The sequence below is a fragment of the Panicum hallii genome, chromosome 6 (assembly GCF_002211085.1).
Source record: "Panicum hallii strain FIL2 chromosome 6, PHallii_v3.1, whole genome shotgun sequence".
NCBI classification, from domain to species: Eukaryota; Viridiplantae; Streptophyta; class Magnoliopsida; order Poales; family Poaceae; genus Panicum; species Panicum hallii.
Genome location: NC_038047.1, coordinates 14,717,079 through 14,741,719, shown reverse-complemented (window position 1 = coordinate 14,741,719; position 24,641 = coordinate 14,717,079). Strand labels below are relative to the sequence as shown.

Genomic DNA, 24,641 nt, shown 5'->3' with positions numbered 1-24,641 from the left:
TGAACAGTTCGTGAGCTACAACCAAAGAAAGAAGAACAAGAAAAAGGAATATATTGGTTGTGGTGAGAAGGGACACTACATAGAATATTGTCCTCTCATGAAAACAAGACACAAGGAAAAGAAGAAGGAAAGAAAGGCAAGCAAGAAGGCTTTCACTAGCATTGCAAAGGGTGGATTTGATATGACAAGCTCAAGTGATGAAGAAATCCACCACAAGCCATGTACCTTCTTGTCTTTATCAAGCTCATCGCATATTTGCCTTATGGCCAAAGGTATGAATGATAGCGATGTAAGTGATGATGACTCTTGTCCTTCAATTCATGAACTTGTGGATCTTGTTCGCACTCAAGAAGTAGCAATAACAAGACTTCTTTCTAAAAACAAGGAACTCAAAGGAAAATTGGCTAGCTCATCATCCAATTATAAAGAATTGGCCGAAAAAATTGATATGATCATTGATCAAAATAATGAGCTAACCAAGAAAATTGAGTTACTTGAACAAACTATAACTATCTATAAAAAGGCATCAAAATCTATCATTGAAACTAAAAAGGATGCCTCTACTTCTTGTATTGATTTGATTGATGAATCTAGCTCACTCTCTTGCAATGAGATTTGTGTTGAGAATGTTGTTGTAGAAACTTGTGATGATCTCATTGCCCAAGAAAATAACAAGCTCAAGCAAGAAGTAACAAGGCTCACAAAAGGACTTGACAAGGCTAAAGAAAAAGAAAAGTTGTCATGAGTGCAAGAAACAACCTTCTCAAGATAACCGTCCCAAGATGGTGAAGAAGTTTGAGAAGGGAACAACCGTGGCTTGCTACTCATGCCATCAAGAAGGCCACAAGTCCTATGAGTGCAAGAACAAAAAGAAAGGGGAAGAAAATAATAAAAAAGTCAACTCCAACACCAAGTCTTACTTGAAGGTTGACAAGAAAAATAGCACACCCTATCTTCTCAAGAAGAAAGAACACAAGGTGGTGGCTCACATGATCAACAAGCAAGGCAAGGGGTGGAACCAACCTATTTGGGTGCCCAGGAAAATTTTATTTCTACCATGAAAGGCTCCAAGAAGGTCTGGGTTCTAAAGGTGTCGTAGAGTCCATGGGACTCGGGAGGATTTGGAGACTTGGCTACAAAAGAAGTTATTCATGCTTATGCCAAGTTTATCAAGAATTGAAACAAATTGCAAAAATCCTTGGTCCATCCAATACCTAAATCCTCCATAGGTAACCTAGATAACTAGATGTCCTTTCATGTAATTTTCAATTAGCATCTAGTTCCTATACTTTTCTAGGATTGCATAAGCATATTTAAATTCCTTTGCATTGCCTAGAGTAATCTTTCTTATGGTAGGTTGCTTGTGTTTCTCTTTAACCCACGAGCAACCTACATGGTTTATTAGTTGTAGAAAATTGGCACTAACCTTATTTCTTATTTTTCGTGCCAAATCCAAGTCATAGGATAACTTCCCAATGTCGTCATTGACTAGTGCATGTTTCCCACAAGTAATTCAAATACTTGTATCCACACATTTAGGGGGAGCTATCTTATGGTTTATGATTTTGAGACTAACCTTGTTTGCAAGCTTATCATGTGTGTAGTCTCAAGGGAAAGAAGAATAATCCCCGGAGATATGCATGAATCTCTCTTCAATTGGTTTCAACATATGTGGTATCTTTGTTTTCATCGATTCCATATCTTTCAATTCATTTGAAGCTATCTCCATGCATAATATAGATTAATCTCCTCATCTTGTCTTAATTGACTAGTTGTTCATATGCTTTGCCTTCCACCATATGCATGCACACACTTTGGGGGAGCTTAGTCTATGTTATGTGAGTTTCATATTCATGATCTTGTTTGCCTTCCACATCCAAAAGATCATGTTCTATGAAAATCTCCCTTGTCCATTTGATGTCTTCCTTTCCGGTGTTTGATTCCAAAGGTGGAGAATTTTAGTGACCAAAGCAAGTATACCTTAAGGGGGAGCCGCTCTTAAGGGGGAGCATGCAAGAAAGCAAGAACCTCAAGTGCATATCGCAAGTTCATATCACTATCTTGAGGGAGATTGCAAGAATTTGGTCCAATAAAGGGAGAAAAGTGGCATTGGAATGAGGGGGAGTCTCACGTCCATTGTGACAACACAAGGGGATTTATTTTTCAAATGGTAAGAGCAAGGTATGATCATCTCCATATTTTCAATTGGTATCTTAGCATATTTCAATTAGCATATGTTCTTGCTCTTGCATTGCATCCAAGCAAGTAGTTGTTTTAATTGCATACTATGATTTCTTGCTTTGGTTATGTTGTCATCAATCACCAAAAGGGGGCGATTGTAAGGAAAATGGCCCCTAAGCCATCGTTTGTGATTTTGGTGATTGAATAACAACATAACTATTGGGACTAATGTGTTTGTCAAGATATACCCTTGAAGGTGTTTAAAGATTCCAAGGATATAATGGAAGCCATTCAAATGATCAAGTATGGAAAGATTCATGAAGAAACAAGCAAAACAAGCATAGATGCAACTGACCGATTAATACTGTCAACTGACCAACTAATACTCTCAGGGAGAAGAGTGACCATAGTATTAGTCGGTGGTCCCTGGTTCTTGTGCAAACTCAGATTACACAGACAGATTAATTCAGTCACTTCCAATGACCATGACCAAATTAGTCGGTGATGTTGTTTGTTGCTGCAAATCTCTCTGGATTGATAGTAAGATTCGGTGGTGCCAGGAAGATGGCACCAATTTAGTCGGTGCTGAAGAACAGAGGAGAAGGACGTCTCTGCAATGACAGATCAATTCGGTGGTCCAAAAGAAGCTTGCACCGAATCAATTTGTGATCATGGGCAGCAGAAGGAGAAGGTACTGAAATGACCAACTAATTATGTGCTCAGTGAAATGATAATAACCGAATTAATCCGTGGGCCTAGCTTGATCTCAATTTGGTACTGGAATGCAGATTTATACTATGCTCAAGTTTTCGGCAGTGACCGAATTTATCTGTCAGTAGTCAGTGACCATTTGTCCAAGTGCTAAATGTACTGACCGATCAATTCGGTCATGGTCACTATACTTGACTGAACTAATCTATCAATGCTGCGTGTGCAGCATAAGGAGCAACGGCTAGTTCCTTTGGTTGGGGTTATAAATACCCCTCCACCCGGCCTTTTCAAGTGTGCTTGAGCTCAGTGAAAGGTATTGGCTTATGTTCTACATATTTCTTAGTGCTCATCCACCAACGTGCTTAGGAGAAGATTAAGGCAATTAGCAAAAGTCTTAGGGCTTGATTAGTGCTTGTTTAGGCCTCTTAGCGCATTGCTTTAGGTATTAGGTTAGAGTTAGACGAGGTTTGCACACCTTCATTGTATCGGTGCTTGCACGCACCAAGAGTTGTAAATCCGGGGCTTGTAAGTCATGCGAGACCCTAAAACCACATTTGTGGAGTGGCTGCCGGTAGTTGTGAGAGGGAGGAGAGGTCCTCGGTGTTTTGCCGAAGCTCTACCTAGTGAAGACGACGGGGAGCATTCAGGAAAGGCTAGGCGGAGACCCACTTACGCGTGGGGAAGGCTCGTCGGTTATACATGGAGTTACTCGACTGGGGAGTTTATACCCTTGCACGGGTATTCCTTTGAGAGGGGCTCCAACAATGAGGACTTGTGAAAAGCGTTGCTTTCCGATACCTCGGTAAAAATCGCCGTATCGCCACGTCGAGAGTTTGCATTATGTACCCCTTTACTTCCGCACTTCTTTGCACTTACATTCCACATTTATGTTTCCTAGAATTGTCTTGTGTAGTTTATAGGATTGGAACCTAGGGTGCAATATTTTTATGCGGTAGAGATAGCAACGTATAGAAAAACCTAGTGCACATCTAGATAGAAATTGGAATAGATTTTTTCATATGCTTGGAGTCTTAGTTTTTAGAACACCTAATTCATCCCTCTTAGAGTGTCACGGTCCTTTCAATCAGATAAAGAAAATTGATAAAAATTGAATTCGGATAGTATTGTATTAGATATGGATACAAATACAAATATCCACATTTATATTTGGTGGATATAAGATGTTGAATATTGATATTTCGAATGCAGTCAATGATGTCACATTAACGTGCATGTGTTTTGGCGCAAACAGAAATAAAGAAAATCTGAAATTTCTAAACCAAGTGTCCAAATTAGAACCCGATTGTACAGTTATGTTTCTTATATGAAGTTCTCATAAGAAGACCACACTTGATTATATTAAAATTAATTTAGTCTAAAATATTTTTAATGAAGGTGAAACAGTTTCATTCTGAAGTGACAACAATCGTTACACCTAATAATGAAATTGTTCAATTTTTTTAAAATGTTCCACTGCAAAAATCATTTAAACATATTTAAGCGTGGTCTTGTTTCAAACATCAATTTAAAACAAATAGCGATGCAATTGGATATCAATCTAGATGTTCTGTTTGGAAGATATGACTTTTTTTTGCATGCCTATTTTCCTATCTTCTTGGGCGCGTGCCCAGCCCAAACTCTTTATTTTGCGACGCACTAACCAGCAGTCACTAGTTCTCCGGAAGCAGCTACTCCAACGTGAGTCACTTTGGGTCATTGACGCGTGGATCCGGATCTATACGTTAGGGATCAAGCAGCATGTTAAGAGAAGCCGAACCCCTCCCCTCCTCTCAGCAGCAGGGATCTCAAAACAGCCTGACCACCTAAAACTGAACGAGAAAATAACAAATAATCATCAAACAAACGGAAACATACAAAGGGGGCACAAGTAATCATCAAGTAACCACTGCACAAGTTCTTCAGCAGCCTCCGCAGAGGATCCTCCATTCATGACTCTTGGCTCTGCGGTTCTGGCGAAAGCTGTTTTGCTAGAATCATTTCCAGCAGTATCCGCAAATTGCTATTTTCAGTGTAAGCTTAGATAGAAAGCTACCACAAACATCACCAGGTTGTAAGATGTGGCGGAAACCTCCCAACAAATTTAAAACCTCCCAACAAATTTAAGGGCTCGTACTTCACAGAGCATCTATACACACAGGAACTCATCCTCCACATACATTCTTGATTTGCACAGTACTATCATGCTAAGAATGATAATCAAAGCCCCACCTGGGCTCTGGCAGGTACAACGACATTCTTGAGAACAGAACATCTAGTAGTGTATGATGTCGACTTCTTCCAGAGATTTTGCATTAGCACGCAACATGGTCATCAGCACAGAAACCCTTGCATCACCTTCCGTGCAAAAGATGGTTGCTTTCTTCAGTAGATCAGATGAAAATGATCTCTCATGCAAGCAAATGGTATCTATTCCCACGCCATTGTCTGACTGCACCAAAAGTTCGAAAAGAGTAAATTTCGGTAGGATTTCATTAGACATTCAAAGAACATTACATGTAAAAGGTAACAGAGATTTACCTTAATCTTAAGAGTAAGCTTCTCTAGTCGGTGCCATTGCAGGAGTGATGGGCACATTTCCTCTGGCTCCTGAAAAAGACATTAGATAGATTGGATTAGAAGGATCCGTTATTCGAAAATTCGAATTCATTTCTTGTTCTTGCTTTCACTACTCACCTTGCCCTTTTGCCCTTTCCCCACCCTTCCTCCGCTTTGATAACCGTGTGAACGGAGAGTGGGCAGAGCAAAAGGGAAGGAGGTCCTCATACGGAGTCGCACACTTGAGCATATTCACCGCGGCATGCTGATCCGCGATTACTAGCGATTTCAACTTCATGTTCCCGAGTTGCAGAGAACAATCCGCGAGGTGAGTGTTGAAGGAAGTAAACTAGTGGAGAAAAATTATCCGAAAGGCACCACTCCCCAAGAGAGAGGTTCTTTAAATTGTTAAACATGCACCTCAGGAGTTCTTTGCTGAATCGAACCTTTTAATTATGTAAAACAAAATAAACAAATGCAGCTTTAATGGAAATAACTAAAGACAATACTCAGAAAATGGGTGAGAACCACCTTTAGAGCTGTACCATACCTGTATCATGGAAGATGACAACTCTATAATCTTGGCACTTGAAATATCACAGAGTAATTGCTGCTGTTGTTTTGGAAGGGTCATTGAACCAAGCACATTTGCATTGCGGACTCTCAAGGCACAGGGAGATCAGGTTAGGAGTACGAATCATGAGATCCTTTGAGAAAAAGCAACCAATAATATCCAACCTCTTTAATGAATTTGAAGAAATTTCAGACACCTCAAAGAAGCTACCTATCAACTGGAGAGTTTCCAAAGATGGGCATGTGCGGCTGAGTGGGTCAAAGACACTACCATCTAGAGCTACGTTAGTGACTTTCAAACAAGTTAGGAATTCAGAAGAGAAAGCAAGACATTGTGGATCCAAGTACAAAGGTTCCCATCTTGCATCTTCTGTGAATTCAAGCACTCGAACATTGTGCTTGATAGCATGATCAATCCAGTTGCAGGCTCGATCTAGTGCACAAGTGTGAAGGCAAAATGTATCCAATGATGCAGGAGCCCGCGATTGTAAAAGATGCTCCACAAACTTACTGAACCGCACTCTGTCATTGCCAAACTGATCTATGGAGATATCAAGGCATGGTGCTGAGGTCCAAAGCAGGCGCCATCTCTGGGACAGAACGCATGTGCGTGCAGCCTCCTTTGCTGATAAGAAGGACATAATGTGGTGTAGCATTGAGTCTGGAAGGTCACTTAGCCTGTCATCCTCACAGAGCTTCTTGTGGCTTCTTGGACGATCTCTATCAAGCAAGTCCTCTGCATTAAAAGACATTTGTCAGAACTCTGCTTTCAGTAGAGAGCGTACAGGTGACTGGCCAGGGCCAGCAAAACTGGTCCATATTAAGGACAGAAGACTGGTGCAATGGCACAACGTAGACCATACTAGCCAGTTTTTATTACTTTGGCATTCAGAAACATTACGTGAGATAATAATTCCAAAACCATATTATCTGATTATCCTCAATCAGCTTTATGTTTCTCGAGGCAAATAAGGTGGCATATACAAATGAGGGTCTTAGCTTTTACAATAACTGTTGTAGATCAAATGTTCAATTTCTAAAGAGTGGTGGTCAGTATACTTTTTTTTTTCAGAAGTAGTTGTGTGCCTTTGTGCAAAATCGCAACTGTTATTCGTTTGGTCAACACAGCAGAGAAAGTCGCAAGGTCCAAAACCTCACATACTGTTATTGCCTTATGGGATCGCGTCCTATGGACCAGGTGGGCCGGTCAAATGCAGCAGCAGCCAGGCTTGGAATTTAATACACCGGAGGAAGTCGTAAGGTCAAAATTACACAGACGGTTATGGCCTTATGCGATTACTTTCCTATGGGCCAGGTGGGCTGGCCAAATGCAGCAGCAACCAGGCCAGGGATGCCACCGCTGCACCTGACAGCTATCCATAATCAGTTTCGTGTCAAGTTTACTTAAATATGGAATCAGATAACTAATAGTGGAAGGGTTTATTCATCAAGTAATGAAGAAGATCATTGTTCTTCTCTACTCCGAACTCTCTTCCTCTCCCTCTCTCCCTAGACCCGCCACCACCTCTGTCTCAGCCGGCTGCGCACCATGGGTTGGCAAGTTGCCATCAATGAGGCCCCAAACAACCTTGCCCTGTGTACCTTGCACTCTATGTAGGACTTCTGCAGCAAAATAAGTACTCAAGCTATTTCCACTATCCAAAACATGAATAGACTAAAATGAATAGAATAATAGATAGTCAAGACATCCTTTTTCTCCAAAAATATTGTTTTATACATTCTTCCAAAGCATGCAAGTGTATTTGATATTGGCCAAATGTGTAATTAAAAAAATCTCTATTTAGCTTGTGCATAGTCTTGATGCTGCTATAAATGTAACCAGCCAAAGCTTCAGCTGCAGCATATCCGTTAGGCAAATGACTAAATGAAGGTGGAGAATAACATAAGAGTTACTAGAGAAGAGTGTCAAAAGGACAGTTGCACCAGGATATCAGGAGGAATGATATAAACGAGATGATGAAAGGAAGAGTGACAAAAAATAGAGATGACATGAAAAAGGGTGGCATACAGAGAAGACACATTTAAGAAAATACTGCTACCAACTACCATACCTGTGTTCCACCAGATATCAATTAAATAAGTTAAAGAAAATAATTGCCCAGCCAAATAAAATCTATACTTATATTCTCAGTTTTAGTTTCGCTACGGTGCATGTTACACACTACAAGAACACTGAAGTAGCTTAAAATGTTAGCAGGTTATTTTTCAATTTTAAGGAAGATAACAGTAGCTTTGTATGCAAATAGTTTGAAAAGCACACAAAAACATGGTCCAGATTAGAAATGAAACTGAACTTGATATATAACTCTAATAATTATGATAGAAAATACAGCTGTATTTGATAATGGTTCAAATGTCCATCGATAAATATAATGTATGTGTTGCACAACCGTAAAAGCTCAACTAATGGACGCACACCATATTTGATCCACCAAAATAAACAGTCTAGATCCTTCTCTTTTTCCCATAAGTGATGACAAGATTCAATGATTTTCTTTCATTTCTCAGATTAATGATGAATTGAATGTGGTGGTCATTGCAATTGTGTTTCTAAAATGTTGAAGCTAGGGACTGTGTACAAGCCACGGATACTTGCTGCATACCTTCAGTGTCACTGTGATCAACTTCCCGCCTATGACTGAGCTCATTTGAAGGTAGAGCCATCTGCGTTGGTCGAGGCTCCAGTAACAAAGGAGATTCAGATGAGAAATAGAGAACTCTGAGAGAGATTCTTTGCAGATATTCGTTCTGAGCACACCAAAAAAACAAAAGACATGCTAATTATGCTGTCCGTTCAGAAAGAACAAATATGCTTTGTGAAAGTAAGAACATAATTCTAAACTTCTTCCCAATCTACTGCCGAATGGAAGAACATAATTTTGTCACAAACAAGTAAAGTGGCACGAAACCAACCATGATGATTATATTAGATTCTCCAGATCCAGACCACCAAACATTTCACGATAACTCTCAAACTGAATGAATACATATGTAAAGATTGGTATATTTAACAATGGATTCTTCCAATGAGCATGCATGTATAAACAGACTAAGAGCTGTTCATGATGCAAAGAAGTTATACTCCTGTGGGACATGGGAGCTTTGCAAGAAAACATTATTTAGCCTCAGAAAAGAACAGTAAACACCATAATATTGAAATGCACATAACTTGTCACATGATAGAAAGCAGTTCATGTAGAAAGCATTAATTGTAAACCTGGTCGCGAGCTACTGAATATATCCTCCACTCAAGTCTTTCAGCAACTCTCTGAAGATCAATCAATCCCTCAGTCAAATCGGCAGGAAATGACCTCTTCAGAACCTCAAAACTGAACAGATAACACCAAAATGTAATAAGATATTTGATACAGTACCATATCCACACTACCAAAGTGTCAGCAAGCTAACAAATTCACAAGCGAGCTGTTAATAAGGCATCAGGCCATCGTGTAGTCTATATCTCCTTGTAGTGTATGCACATGAATAATTTAATTAATGGATCTACTTGTTTCAGAAAAGGAATAGTTGGACGACTATATGATCTCACTTCCTATCGCTGTCTATGGTAGTTGGAAAACCTAGCACACATTAACTAACCTGAGACAATAGATCATGGTATCAGTTCTAATAGCTTCTTGTCGGATATAGTTTATACAGAAAAAGACGCAGAAAAGATATATCCAGTGGCAACTGAAATAACTAAGCACCCCTCTACACACGCAGACACATATTAACGGAAATTGACAAATTGTGGCATTTCTTGTGGGGTCATTGTAGACATAAATCACCTCCACCAGAGTGGACGCAAATTATCTACAGAGGCAAGAACCGGAGCGTAACCATGGATCCCATCTAGCCTCAAACTAAGAAATCAATCAGACCGCGTGATTAAGAAACTAGTCGTGGCCTGGAACCTCCCGACCGAGACGCCGCTCGCACGCGACGCGCACGGATCGAAATCGGTGGGAGCAGATACCGGCACTCACACCTGTGGGAGAGAAGCAGCGGGGATGGGAGCGGGATGGATGAGACAAGAGGCAGCGCTCACATCCTCCGGACGACCCTCTGGCGAGACCCCCACGGGAGGTGGGCCCTCCAGCTGCCGCCGCCGCCCTCCATGGCTGATCGGGCGAGCAGTTTTCTCCCCGCCTTCTATGTTCCCCTAACACGCATCTGCCGTGGTCCTGGTCAGTGGTTGCTAGTGAGTAGTCAGTACTCGCGTCACCGGATGTCTGTTCATAGCACGGGGTACCGTCGCCGTGTCATCACATGTATCCGCTGGGACCGCTGCTGTATTATCGCACTTGCGATAAATAGACGTCTCCGATCAGGACACGGGGTATATTTAGATTGTAGATCTTTTTAGTACTTTTGTTTGCATCCTCGGTGTGCCATGCAAAATATGGCTAATTGGCCATGGATAAATCAGGGCATGATCAAATTTTGACCAGATACTGGATGTTTGGATTGGAGCCAAGACAAATTACTTAAACAATGTTGAAGCCAATTTTATTTATGACCAAGAAATCTGGGCCTCATGTGCACCAAATATAATCAATATGGATCTTGATTTATGATTTGGTGACCTTTTGTTCGGCAAATTTTGGACAGGACCTGATTGCGGTGTGATCTGATTCTCTTAACGGTGTTTGTTTTGGTTGCTGTGTAGATGATTAACGTGGTATTGATTAACGGGCTTGTACAAAACCGATTCGGCTCCTCTTAGAGCGTTAACGTATAACGATACGGACTTCTAAACCTGTTAGGAAATGGGACGCTACGCTAGGTTCAATTAGGATCTTATGTAAATAAATAATTATGGATTGCTACCACTAAACGCGCAACGGAAGTAGAATTAGGGTAGCTCGTCCAACGTAGTCACGCGTCGGTGAAGAGAAAGTAGATCGCAGCTCGCGGTTCCTTCTTCTTGTCCCACCGATAAGCACCATAGCAATCCAGCAGCACCTCCTCAAAGTCCACACGTACGTGGCGGGATCACCAGTCGCCGGGTGTGCTAGTGTCACACCCGATTTATAAGAACATAAATCGAGCAATCATATATGCGCTAGGATCAAGTCACGCATATATACAACAGATTATCAAGATATCACAACCCATGTCACGAATAAAAGCGTATAAAGTATAAAAATGAATATCTTTATTACAACTGAATCAAGAATCAGTTCAACGAATGCGGAAGCGTAAAATAAATACATGAAGAGCGGGGCGCCATAGAGACGTCGACTGGGAGACAAACGCCTAGAAGTCGTCGAAGCCGCTGACGTAGTCCTCCACGTTACCGGGCACTGAGCAGCAGTCGAAGATATCCACCAAGAGAACAGAAGGGAAGAAGAGGCAAGTGTGAGTACACAACTTGTACTCAACAAGTATAACACGAATATGAGGTTCTAAGGTTAGCTGACTCAACTGCATTTGCTTTTAATCTTGGCAAATTTTATTAAAGCTAATTACTATGGGTAGATGAATTACCACAAACCCAATTGCATAATAAATTAATCAGTATTAATTAAGAACTACTGAGAACCATCCAAACCAAAACAACCCGGGGAAATCTCCCTAATCAAAGGTTGATAACCCCACTAATCAAAAGGAGGATCTGGGCCGCTCATGACTGTGAGCACAGCTGATATATCAGTTTTACACTCTCGAGAGGTTGCACAACTTTACCCACAAGTCGTGAGCTACGCTAGTTGTTCATCACACTTCCTTAGGTGAGATGGCTAGCAAGCACACTACGAGACCGTTACAAAGGATCACGTTGGTAAGGTGTAACCGCTAAGGTTTCTGGATCAGCGACGATGGGGCCCACCTGCGGGGGTACAAGACACACAACACAGACCAAGCCGGAGGAGTAGGGACCATTGAAGCTTACCACCCCTCTTGCCCACGCAGGTAAGTTACTCCCGAACCAACACGACCTAATTAGTAAGTCAAGACCGTCCCATTCTAGTCTTGTGGTTGCGCGGTTGTCCCAGGTTGTCGCTCTATGAACCGGTCCTTATGGAGAGTGGCCAACCAAGCACTAAGCACCGTGCTGGCCCCCTAAACCATGTTTCTATTAAAAACGTCTTTTAAGGAGACGTGAGCCACTCAAGCACACAGCACAGAGGGCCACTCTCAGAATTAAGTTGCATAAGACCATTAGCAAAATTAATTAAAAAGGACCAAGTGTGTTATGGCGCAGCAACCTAGCACAACTAACCATAATGCAACCCAAAGGATATATATAAGGATAAAGGTGGCTAGGAAAATCCTTATAGGCATACAGTATTAAAATGCAGTATGAAATTGTATTTAAAAGTGATAGGTCGTTCATGTTATACTTGCCTTCCTCGTACTCTCCCGGCTGCTGCTCGAACTGCTCGGAAGATGGCTGCTCCTGGTACTCGTCCAAAGGCTCCGCGTCTACTCACGATCATCAAGCATAGTCCACACATACACACATGCACAACCATAACAAACTATAAGAAAACAGTACACCAATACAATAGAACAGCACACAAAACTGGGCTAGAACTATTCTACGCGTTACAACGATCGCATGGACATAAAGAACACCTAAAACGGAGCTAAGACGCGAAAACTACGCTTGAAACAAGGTCCAAGGACCTATTTGAAAGAAAAACAGGACTTCCAGGGGGGTTCTGCGCAAAAACTAGGGGCTTAAACACGATTAAAGGATAGACTTAGGGGCTAACACGCGAAAACATAAGGCATGGACTGCGGGCACTAATTCCAGGAAACTCAGGGGGTCCAAAGGTAAGAAAAGGACCTATCTGCAAATATCTTTGAACTACGGGTGGACTGCGGGTTGATTCCTCAAAAGGGCAGGGGCTCTTTAGCAAAAGGAACGGCTGAAGGGGTATCTCCAAATCTGGGCCTTTGGATCGCCATCTAACGGCTCAGATTAGATCTATTACGCGAAAGGGTACGCGCGGTTCTCACCCGTTGGATCTCGATCCTACGCCCCGGACTCTCTCTACTCTTGATCCAATCACGACCGCTGGATTTCAAACCGACCGCTCAGATTTAAAACAGAGCCGAACCGGTACCTCCTAATCAGGATCGTTGGATCGCGATCCGGCGGCTCTAATCTATCTCGGCTCGATCTAATCCTGTCCGCTCGCCTCGCATCCTACGGCTCGGGCAGATGGGCGCGCGGGACGGCGGCGCCGGCCACCGGAGCTCGGCTCCCGCGGCGGAGGCTCACCGGAGACAGGCGATCTCGCGTTCCCGGGGATGGTTCACGACGAGATCAAGCCCGGGAGGTTCAGCACAACACGGGGAACCTGGCTGGGCACTTATGGAGATGGTTTTGGGCTCGGTTAGGGCAGAACGACGGCGAGGGCGGCTCGGGGCGGCGGACATTGCTGGCGAGCGGCGTTCCGGGCGCTACGGTTAGCTAAAGGCGACGACATCTGGTGCAAAAGGACCAGGGGAAGGAGGCGAAGCTCACCGAGGGGCTGTGGAGGCCAGAGATGCGACGGAGGGAGGAAGACGACGACGACCGGCGGTGGAAGGGCTCGGGCTCTCGCGGAGGGAGATGATGCCGGGGTGCTCCAGGCTCCTGGACCCCACGGATCGACGCGTGGTGCTCCTGCGAAGCCGGCGGAGGGGTCAGCGGGACCGGAGCGGCACCGGCGGCGAGCTTACCCGAGACGGCGTTCGAGCTAAATTCCGGCGTGCCCGTGGGTGGAGGTCGAGGTCAGAGGGCTTGGAGTCGATCCTGGGCCTGAGGCGGGGCTTCCGCGGCAGCTCTGGAGACCCGAAGCGCAGCAGGACGGCCGGTCCACGACGGAGCAGAGGCGCTGCACGGCGGGGCAAGCGAGCGGCGGTGCTAGGGCTTCGGTGGCGGCTATAGCGGCGAGGGTAGGAGACAGAGGAGGTTGGGGATCCTACTTGTAGGGGGAAGAAGCACCCTTGGTGTGCGGGCCCAGGGAAAGGAGCTCGCCGGGGATATCGGGGGGAAGTTGAGCGCCGGAGAAGAAAGGGAAGGGAAGAGGAAGGCGCTGACGCGCGGGGCTGGCCTGGCAGAGAGAGAAAGGGAGAGAGGAGAGAGCGGGCGCGCGAGCGGAAGCTGGCGCCGACAGGCGGGCCCGCGGTGGCAGCGAGAGAGAGAGGAGGGAGTGCGTGGGGTGGCCGGGCTGGGGAAGAAGTGGGCCGGGGCGGCCCAAGCGGGGAGGGGAGAGAAGAGAGGGGCCCGAGGGGGAGGAGGGGGAGCTGGGCCGCGGGGAGGGAGCCGGCCCAAGAGGGTTTGGGCTGACTGGGCTGGGCTCTTTTCTTTCTCTCCTTTCATTTTTCTTTTCCTTCTTCTTTCCTATACTCAACTAATTCAAACAAATCTAATTGAATTCAAAATACAATTTGAATTCAAACCTATAAACTCAACACAAATAAAATAATGCTGCAGCATGAATGCACAAACAATTTAATCCTATGATACATTTTATTTTCTTGTGTTATAAATTGCTTTAAATGCAAGATAAATTAGAGAAAAACCCTGGAAATTTTATTTAAGCCCAAATAAATTCCTTAAAAAATTAGGGAAATTACATTAGGGTGTTATAGCTAGCACCGCGCGCTCGGCTAGGGCTTCATGGAGAAGTGGAGGGGCGGCGATAGCTAGGGTTTTTAGCGCAAGCGTGTGTCTGCCACCCACAGTCCCACCCCTCATTATATAGACCCCACTAATGGGCCGTCACGCCGGAAGCCCATTAGGGTTCTAATCCCTTTTGGATCAATATCCGGGCCACGCATGATTGCCTCTTGGGCATATCACCAGCAATCTCGTTTTAACCCGTTAAGTGTGTAATCGTAAGATTTATGTGTGAGTAGCTGTGCTGCAAGAACCATTCTTGCACTACTAATCAGCAGAGGCACCTAGCAGGGCATACTGACACCCACGCACAGATAAAGATCATATATGCAAAACCTTTTGATATACACATTTACTAATCCCTTTGCCTCAGGATACCAGTCAAGCTCAAGGCGACTTTCATGCCACCCTTGTGATAGCTTGACCATTTAACTCGATTTTGAAGCGGATTGCAATTTGTGACTAACTATTTAGTCACTTTGTGATTAACTCTCTAATCACTTTGGCACGGCCATGCACTTTCTTAATCCAACCGTTTCGAGGGGCCTAGAGATATCTCTCCTGTTATCTAGGAGGGGCAAATTTCATCTTCATCCGCTCACATCCCATTCCATATTTCATGATACATCCAAAGACTAGTTTTATAGCCACCCAGTCACAGAGTGGTGTTTGGCAGCCCCAAAGTGCACCACTATGCATAGTGAGAAACAATGGTGATCTTATATCTAAGGATTCAGCATGTATACCACTTGAGACCAACTGATAGCACATTTAAGACAACTAACTCCGCAGTGTCTCGAGATGGGTCAATCCAACACCATATTCCCTAATGTTGACGGTCCTTAAATCACAAAATTAACTGTCAACTCCTGCATCTTCTACTGTTTAAATAATCGCCAAACTTAGCTAGAGCTTAATTCTAGTTGGTTCCACAAGTTTTGGTGAATTAACCGTCAACTCCTGCATCTTCTACTATTTAAATAATCACCAAACTTAGCTAGAGCTTAATTCTAGTTGGTTCCACAAGTTTTGGTGAATTAACCGTCAACTCCTGCATCTTTTGAGTAAGTACCTGAGTTTATCTAAGTGTTATGTTCTTGGTAAAGTTATTCTCTTGTTGTTATTCATGTACGGATTCATCGTCCGTTCTTGTAGCGGATACTCTAGCAGAAGGCTCTTGATAAAGACGGGTAAACCCTGTGCAACTCCAGAGTAGTAGTCGACGGCATAAACGTGGTGTTTAGGCCTTAGATTACCTTTGTTTGCTGCGAGCCCCACTGTGTTGCGGGGTAGGCGGTAGGTGGTGACAGCCCTGTCTGTCCTCTGAAATCCTCCACGTTCGGGTTCGGAGTAGAGCTAATAGCCGGAGGGTCTTGGCAAACCAGGGTTAGACCGGCGCCTGAAGTAAACGAGTAATAACTTGTGTTTATCTTTCCTTGATCCTTTCCCTTAGACGAACCATACTACCCGAGGCCATTCTATCTCTTGTTCTTCAAGGTAAACTAGCTAGAAGACCATTACACCTCCATTCCGTGAGAAAATATGGTGCCTTGAATACTCTCCGGGTGAAGTGCTATAGAGGTATACCTGTGTGCTTGCGGATTTATTCGTGAACGTTAAGAAATACCAACACCTAACATATGTCCACATTATTGATTTGATATCTCCATATCTATGATCTGTGAAACATGATAATCAATCAATACATGTGCTAGTTTATAAACCATTATTGTTCCTCATAATGGCAAAAACTAAGGATCATTTAGAACAATAATATAATAAAATTGGAGTTTCACAAACAAGTCGCGTACTTGTTAATCAATGTAAAAAATTATCATCTAGGGAACAAATTACACTTTATTGAATAAAACACAAACTTAGGAATAATTACAAGAATCTTCTACTCACTCTAGAGTCAACCATGCAAATATCTAATACCCATGGAACTCAAATGTGCCTCATGCTTCTGTTGTGAGAGGGCCTTCGTTAACGGATCAGCAGTGTTTAAATCCATGTGCACCTTGCAAATCTTCATATCACCTCTATCAATTATCTCACGGATAAGGTGATAGCGCTGCAATATGTGTTTGGACTTTTGGTGCGATCTAGGCTCCTTAGCTTGTGCAATGGCACTGCTATTATCACAATAGAGGTCCATTGGACTGGAAGCACTAGGAACAACACCCAACTCAGAAACAAACTTTCTGATCCAAGCAACCTCCTTTGCAGCTTTCGAAGCTGCTATGTACTCGGCCTCCATCGTGGAATCAGCTACAGTTTCTTGCTTAGAACTTTTCCAGCTCACTGGCCCTCCATTGAGGCAAAATACAAATCCAGATTGCGATCTAAAGTCATCCTTGTCAGTTTGGAAGCTAGCATCGGTGTAACCATTTACAACTAGCTCCTTCTCACCTCCATAGACTAGAAACTTATCCTTAATTTTTCTAAAGTACTTCAGGATATTTTTAGCTACGACCCAATGAACCACTTCTAGGTTTGATTGGTATCTATTGCAACACTTAGAGTATAGGCTACATCAGGGTGTGTACAAAGCATGGCATTCATGATGGACCCGATAGCCAAAGCATATGGAATCACAGTCATCTTCTCTTCCTCATCAGGTGTCGAGGAACACTGACTCTTGCATGGACTAACACCATGTGACATTGGCAGAAAATCCTTCTTTAAATCTTGCATATTGAACCTTTTCAATACCTTGTTAATATATGTATGGCTTAATCCAATTAGTCTTTTCGATCTATCTTTATAGATCTTAATACCCATAATATATGCAGCCTCACCTAAATTCTTCATTGAGAAACCTTTTCCTAGTGAAGATTTAGTGGCTTCCAACATTGGAATGTCATTCCCGATCAACAATATGTCATCCACATAAAGGACCAGAAATAGCCTTTTTGTAAATATAAGGCTCTTCTTCATTCTTGATGAAGCCAAACCCTTTGACCATTTCATCAAAATGAATATTCCAACTCCGAGATGCTTGCTTTAACCCATAAATGGACTTTTGAATCTTGCATATTTTTCAGCATTTTTAGGATCGACAAAACCTTCAGGCTGTATCATATACACATCCTCACTAAGGTTTCCATTCATGAAAGCCGTTTTGACATCCATTTGCCATATCTTATAGTCATAAAATGCGGTGATAGATAGAAGAATCCGAATAGACTTTAGCATTGCGACGGGCGAAAATGTTTCATCATAGTCAACACCTTAAATTTGTTTAAACCCTTTCGCCACCAATCGTGCTTTATGGATATGAACATTTCCATCCATGTCTATCTTTTTCTTAAAAATCCACTTGCACTCCATAGGTCTTACACTATCAATGGGATCAACCAAGTTCCAAACTTGATTGCCGTGCATGGATTCTTTTTTGGATTTCATGGCTCCAAGCAATTTCTTAGAGTCTGGTCCCATTATTGCTTCAGCATAGGTCTTAGGTTAATCAATATCCAATAACAAAACGTCGCGCTACCCCATGGTTAGGAGTGTAAACTTTTTAGGTGCGCGACGTTCCCTTACAAGCCTTCATAGGGCTGGTTCTTCAACAACGGGTTCTACAACTCCTTGTTCATCTCGTGAATGTTTAGTCAGGGTTGAAACGGTTTCAGATACATCCCGAATTTCTTCAAGTTGCAACATGCTCCCACTAACTCCTTTTGAGAGAAACTCTTTCTCTAAAAAGACATCATTGCGGGCGACAAACACTTTGCCTTCCGCTTGATTATAAAAATAATATTCTTTGGTTTCCCTTGGATACCCCACAAAGAAACACTTGTCTAATTTTGGAGTAAGCTTATCGGACATTAAACGTTTGACATAAGCGTCACATCCCCAAACACTACAAGAAATCATGTAATCTATGATGGAACAATTTCGTCACAGATTGCCGAAAAAAGTCACAAAATGGTATCCGTGATGTTTTTATGTAACGTCATGTATTGAGCATCACAGATTAACCCTCGTGATGCTTTCGCGAAATCATCATCGATTTATATAATCTATGATGTTTTTGGACCGTCATAGAATAGCTTTGGGGCCCTATAGCCCAACCCAGAACCTGAGTTAGTGACGAAAAAAGACATCATGGATTGAATAGCCACATCACCACTAGACCTGCCGACATGGCTGCTAACGTGTCTGCTGATGAGGATGCTGATGTGGCTGCTGACTAGGATGATGACATGGCTGCTGGTGATGACACTGACGTGGCTACTGACGTTAATACATCCCATTATTTTTAGGAAGGCCCATTTTTTTTACAGGCCAATATGATGTGGCCTACTACTCATTTCGGTCTAGCCCAACTTTATTTGTAGCCCATTTAATTTGGCCATATTTACACAACCCATACAAAATTTTGGCCCGCAAATTTTGACTAGTTTTTCCAGCCCATTTTCAGAATTGTAATACCATATTACCATATAAGCAAATTGTAAATCAGTAAACACAACAAATTTAACAGATCACCATCATATCAGATAACACATCCAGCATCACATCAGAACAAAACTGATCATATACATGTTTCTAGCATTACATCGCACTGGCAATCCACCATGGCTACCAGCAGATCACAAAAAGAGATGTTGGTTCAGCAAAATACTACCCCAGATGCACCAAAAATCAGCAAGTATTTTGTGGTTCAGCAGAATGCTACGAGATGCACCAGAAAACAACAAGAGATTGGTTTTCAGCAGAATGCGACTAGAAAATATAAGTTAGGTTCCAGCAAATGCTAGGTTGATGAACTTTGAGCTAGAAGACGCTCAAGCTTTGCTTCCATGTCAGCTTGCTTCTTGTTCATTGCTTGTTCAGTTTCCTGCACTTTCTTTGACAAATCATCCATTTCTGCACGTTGGGAGTTGACAATCGACTGAAGCTCAGCATTTGCCCTCTTCTCCGCTTCCAGTTCAGCTTGAGCATTCTGTACACTGGATCTAGGCAGCACAATTTGGATTCCCACATTGTGAAGGAACTGACTCTTCTTGGTGTTCTTATGAAGCACCTCAGCTACAACCTGAGTTGCAGACTTGGTTTGTTCACCTTCTGTTGGTGCAGCCAGCTGGTTTTCCATTTGAGTCTAGCACGGAAGCAGCAAATATGGTTCATAATCAGTAGACATTACTTAAAAAAGCATATCTAATAGCACCATGTGAAAGCTGCCTCACAATTGCCAACTGTACAGTAGATGTATAGCCTTTCTTTTTCTTGCTGTAGTGACACTCCTTGAACAAATCCGATGCATCAGGCTCTTCATCATTGTACTTGTCTCCCTAAAAATAACATTTATATGGAGCAAGATTACTTACTTGTTCACGCTACTTGATAGTATAAATTTGTTTTGAAGAGACAGCATGTACATTTGACATTTATATTTGTGCATCAAGAACTAATATTCTACACAATTTTATAAATAATTAAACTGACCTTGGCAACATAAAAATTATAAAATGAGAAACATCATTTGCCAAATCATGAGGGAACAGCATGTTCACTTGAACCAAATGGACATTTACTTCCAGCAAGTGAAGATATTGGTTCCAAACCACTTTGTATGACAAAATAAATTATGACAGTGTAGGTTATTCTCGAAGAGAGCTCTAAGCTATATAAAAGACAACAGGCTAACAAATGGACTGCACATCGACATGGCTAACTTACCAAATTTTCCACAAGAACCGGGTAGTAGAGGAACCAGTGGTTTTATGGAACTTAACGTTGCCCTGGTTATCTTTGTTCTTTTGACATGTCTCCTACATCAAATAAAGAATACATGTAAGGCAAGTGCCAGAGTAGCATGTATGAGGCAAGAGTTTGGTTATTAGTAACTTACCATCTTTTTGGGAGTCTTCCATGATTACACAAGATCAATCCAATGTTCATTAGTCATCGATTTGATGGGAGAAGTTTTCCTAACCAGATGTAGAGGAAAAGGATCAAAATGTTCTCGCTTCAGCTTGTATCGCTGCTGGCGAACTGCTATCTTCATCATCTCCATACAACCATGTTTCACTATCTCATCACTTGTGTCGATGTCAAACTTTGCCTATTCAGATGGAAGAACATGTACAAGAAATTTACTATATGAGAAAATGAACAGCTTGTCAGACATGAAGGACATGTTTGGTTGCTACTGTTTTGACAAAGCACAATATCTGGAAGGTTTTTTAAGTTGCAAGAAAAAAATACCAGTTCACTACTATGGCTTTTATATGAAAAAAATACCAGTTCACTACTGATTCTAGTGAAAACAATCATATAACGTGCTTAGAATAATACATATGTATATATACCAGATAGCAGGGTTCCCATAAACAGATTAAACAACACATATGGGGGGGTGGGAGGCCTTGAAAATACTTACACTAAGTCTTCCCATAAACAGATTAAACAATGCAGGTTCTTTCTTGTAGTCCTTCCAGTGCTTGAGCACGGGCACATGGTTTCTGACTGCAATGTTGCATTCAGTTGCAAACTTTGCAGCCACAAGAGGTACTAGGGGCCTTGTATTCCCTTGAGTTATGACAACCGGCAGTTTGCCACGCCGAGCTCGAGTCAACCTCTGCAGACCATGTCCCATATTAACACCTCGGTTGCATCGCACCAATCCTCCTGGTTATAAATGCACAATGAAATTGCAATTAGTAAGGTGAAGCAAACGTTAATTGAAGCTGATCATGCAATCAATTCAAACAATATGGTTATAAATCCATTTGCATTCAGCAACAAGTGAAGCAATATGCAATATTGAAAATAAATAAACAAACTATCACCTTCGTAGGTCATCATGTTGTGGCCACCAGGATTGGTAATGGCATCAGCTCCAGCAGCCATGATTTTGTTGTCATCATGGTGGGCAAAACCATCTAAAAATAGCAGGCAGTAAAAATGCATTCATCGTGCAACTAAATAAAGCTAATAGAATGATAGTAAGAAAGCTTCACCTTCATTGCCATAAGTCTGTTGGTATCACCTCCATCAAGCAGGGTAGTGCCATCACCTAAAAAATGTTAGCAAGTAAGAGTGCATTCATCTTGTAATCAAATCAAGAATGGCATTAAGAAACATGGTAGTAGAACTAGCCTTCTTTAGCATTTTGTGTGTGGCCATCATAGTTGCCAACAAGTTCACCAGCTTGGGTCACATTAGCCTGGGATGGAGATGGCACACTGATATTACTTCGTGTCAGACTTGCATCAGCTTGGGCAATGCTTGTCATTCTCCTTGTAGCTCTAGTAGGTGGTTGCTCTACATAGACCCTCTTACGAGACCGAAACTTGACTCCACCAAGATGCATATCTGGAGCATGTTGTTTAGTTTTCTTGCAACTCTTGTCCTTAGAGCCCTGCTAGAAATGGAAATATGGATTAGTGAACAAAGTGTGGACAAAGTTATATTGCATCAGCAAACAAACTCGTGAAGCTTTGACCAGATGGAGGAATTAGCACCTTATCACTGTCATCATCAATGGAATCTCTTTCACCAGAATCATTTTGTGAAGGTTCGTACTCAGATTCAGAGTGTTCACTATTTTTACAGCTTCGCTTACGCTTATCTGGAGCATTGGCACGCATGTTTGGCATTATGCTGGATAAAGGAGGAATTCCAAGTTGCTGCAGCCTTGCACTATTCTGCATACATTGTCTCAGCCTTTTCTCTTCATATGGAAGCAGTGTATGTTCTAAGATGAGAGGAAATATGAACAGATTACTATTTCTAGAATGAGCAAAGCGTAATAGACTATACATACTCTCCTGCATATCAAATCAGTCTCTCAAGGTTCACTACATGCATACAAGATATAATGCAACAGTGAGTTTAACTAATTTAACTACACACATAATCAAGGGTTCTGCATTTTCTTCCTACAAGAATTCAACCTAGTGAAAAACTTAACTAAATTCCTACAACAATTCCACCTAGCAAGAATAATTGCCGCTGCTGTTCCTTGTTTGATTTGATAAAAATTAGCCCTGTAGCTGTTCCTTAGTCAAGCTGCAGCCTTGCACTGAGTTTAGCTAATTTAACTACTGTTGTCGGTCAAAACCCACCGGCGAGCAGCGACAGGCAACACGGGGAGCCGGGAGGCTCCCGGGACTGCTGGTGGGCCTCGGTCCCTCGGTCAACGGCCCAGGATCCGGCACACGACCTGGCGTCTGGATTGCTAGGCGTGTCACCTGACCTTGTACCTGATCAGGAAGGTGTAGAAGTGATTTCAGTTAGTCTCCTGCGTGCACAGACACGTTCAAACATTAGTCCGAGCCGTGATCGGCTCATCGGGTGATCCCTGATATCAGCTGTAAAGAGCCGAATGTCTTCCAATATCAGATCGGATCTAAGTATTTAAACAAAGCGCATATATCCAATAGCAATATAAACTTGCTTTGTAATCAATAAGCTAATTCAATCTACTACGGTTAAAGCTTTCACTACATAATCGGAACATCCTATGCGTAGCTAAGCCTAACAAATACGAAAGATAATGGAATAGCAACCTAAACAGAGGTCTAAAAACCAACAGAAACCCGATTCTCGGAACAATCCCTCTTTAGGTTAATACAAAGCATCAAACGTACTGCCGGATCATTTAACTCGTTTGAAGGGCCTAATCATACAGATATTAAGCTAAATCTTTGATGAACAAAGACTAACTATAACAGATTGGATCTACTAACCGAAGCAGAGCAAGGTGCTGCCCTTACACCTGAGATTGGGCACGAGGACAGCTAAACGCTTACGGGTGACAAGCAACGCATGAATATAGTATGAAAAGCAGATGCATCCTTATAAGCGTTAAGATAACTAATGTTACTCGCCATCAACAACGCTTCAGTACGAGGAACACGAAGATAAACAGGCAGGAACAGTGCTGCCCCGATCACGCGAAGCGTGATCGGGGCTGCACGGCACTTACTCGAGATAAACCCTAGAACAGGGGTGGCCATGCGCCGAGAGTTGTTTGCGAATGGTTGTTGTTGTTGCTTCGTAGTCCGGGGTACATATTTATAGTCTGGAGACTTGCCTCTCTAAACTAACCCTGACAATCTACGATACGAATCTTGACTATCTCTATCTAAACTAATTTTAAATACACACACCTATCTAGATACATAGCCAATCCTGGCCTTAAAACGCCCGCGTAGGGGCCGATTCGCAAGCCCATTACAATTATCCTTTGAGCCCATCTTGCTCGCGGCCCACCTTCTGGCCCAGCTAAATTATGGCGATAACAACTACACACATATGTGGCAAAAAAAACATATTATTGACCTAGATCCAGTAATCTTATCAAGGGTTCCGCATTAATCCTACAGCTATTCCATAACAAATTTGACTCTATACAATTAAGGATCCATCAACGGAGACAAGCAAACTCAGTTATCATTTCTGTTACTAATACAAATCCATAGATAAGCATGGTCACAAAGATTATGAGAGACAGTAAATTGTCAAGATTGTGTATGAGTAGTTCTACTACGCTACGAGTAGTAGGGTGTGGGCCATGTCCCACCCCTTATCCTTATCCTGTAAGATGTAGGCCATGTGCGTAGTTCCGTAGGCCCGGATCTAACAAGCCCCCGAGCTCTTCGTAGTTGAGTACTGCAGGCTTCCGAGTACTTCTGAAGGCGCCTTCAAGTTCTCCTGAACTCCATCTTGAAGGTGTCTTCCGAGTACTTTCTTGGCTGCATCAAGGCTGTGAGGGGCATGTGAGGTGCTCATGCTCCGAGTAGTTATTAAGTCTTCTTTTATATGGGGTGCGATTGAACTCGCACTCCATATGGAGTAGCCTCTGAGCCTTAGGTTGACTCGTAGAATCAGGCTGAGGGTCAATTTAGTCTTGAGTCTTCTGTCCTTATCTTCCAAAAGATTTGAAAAATAAGTCGCTGATGATGACAGGTGTCCCTGCAGCCCCCGAGCTTTGAATCCAAATCCTCAAGGTCTTGAATAAAGGATC

General features: G+C 42.6%; 2 pseudogenes; both read right to left on the bottom strand.

The window, feature by feature from the left end:
• Nucleotides 1-4,865: 4,865 nt before the first annotated feature.
• On the bottom strand, nucleotides 4,866-10,288 carry LOC112896828 (annotated as a pseudogene).
• Nucleotides 10,289-19,421: 9,133 nt separating this feature from the next.
• LOC112898147 lies at nucleotides 19,422-22,260 on the bottom strand (annotated as a pseudogene).
• Between the last annotated feature and the right edge of the window lie 2,381 nt (nucleotides 22,261-24,641).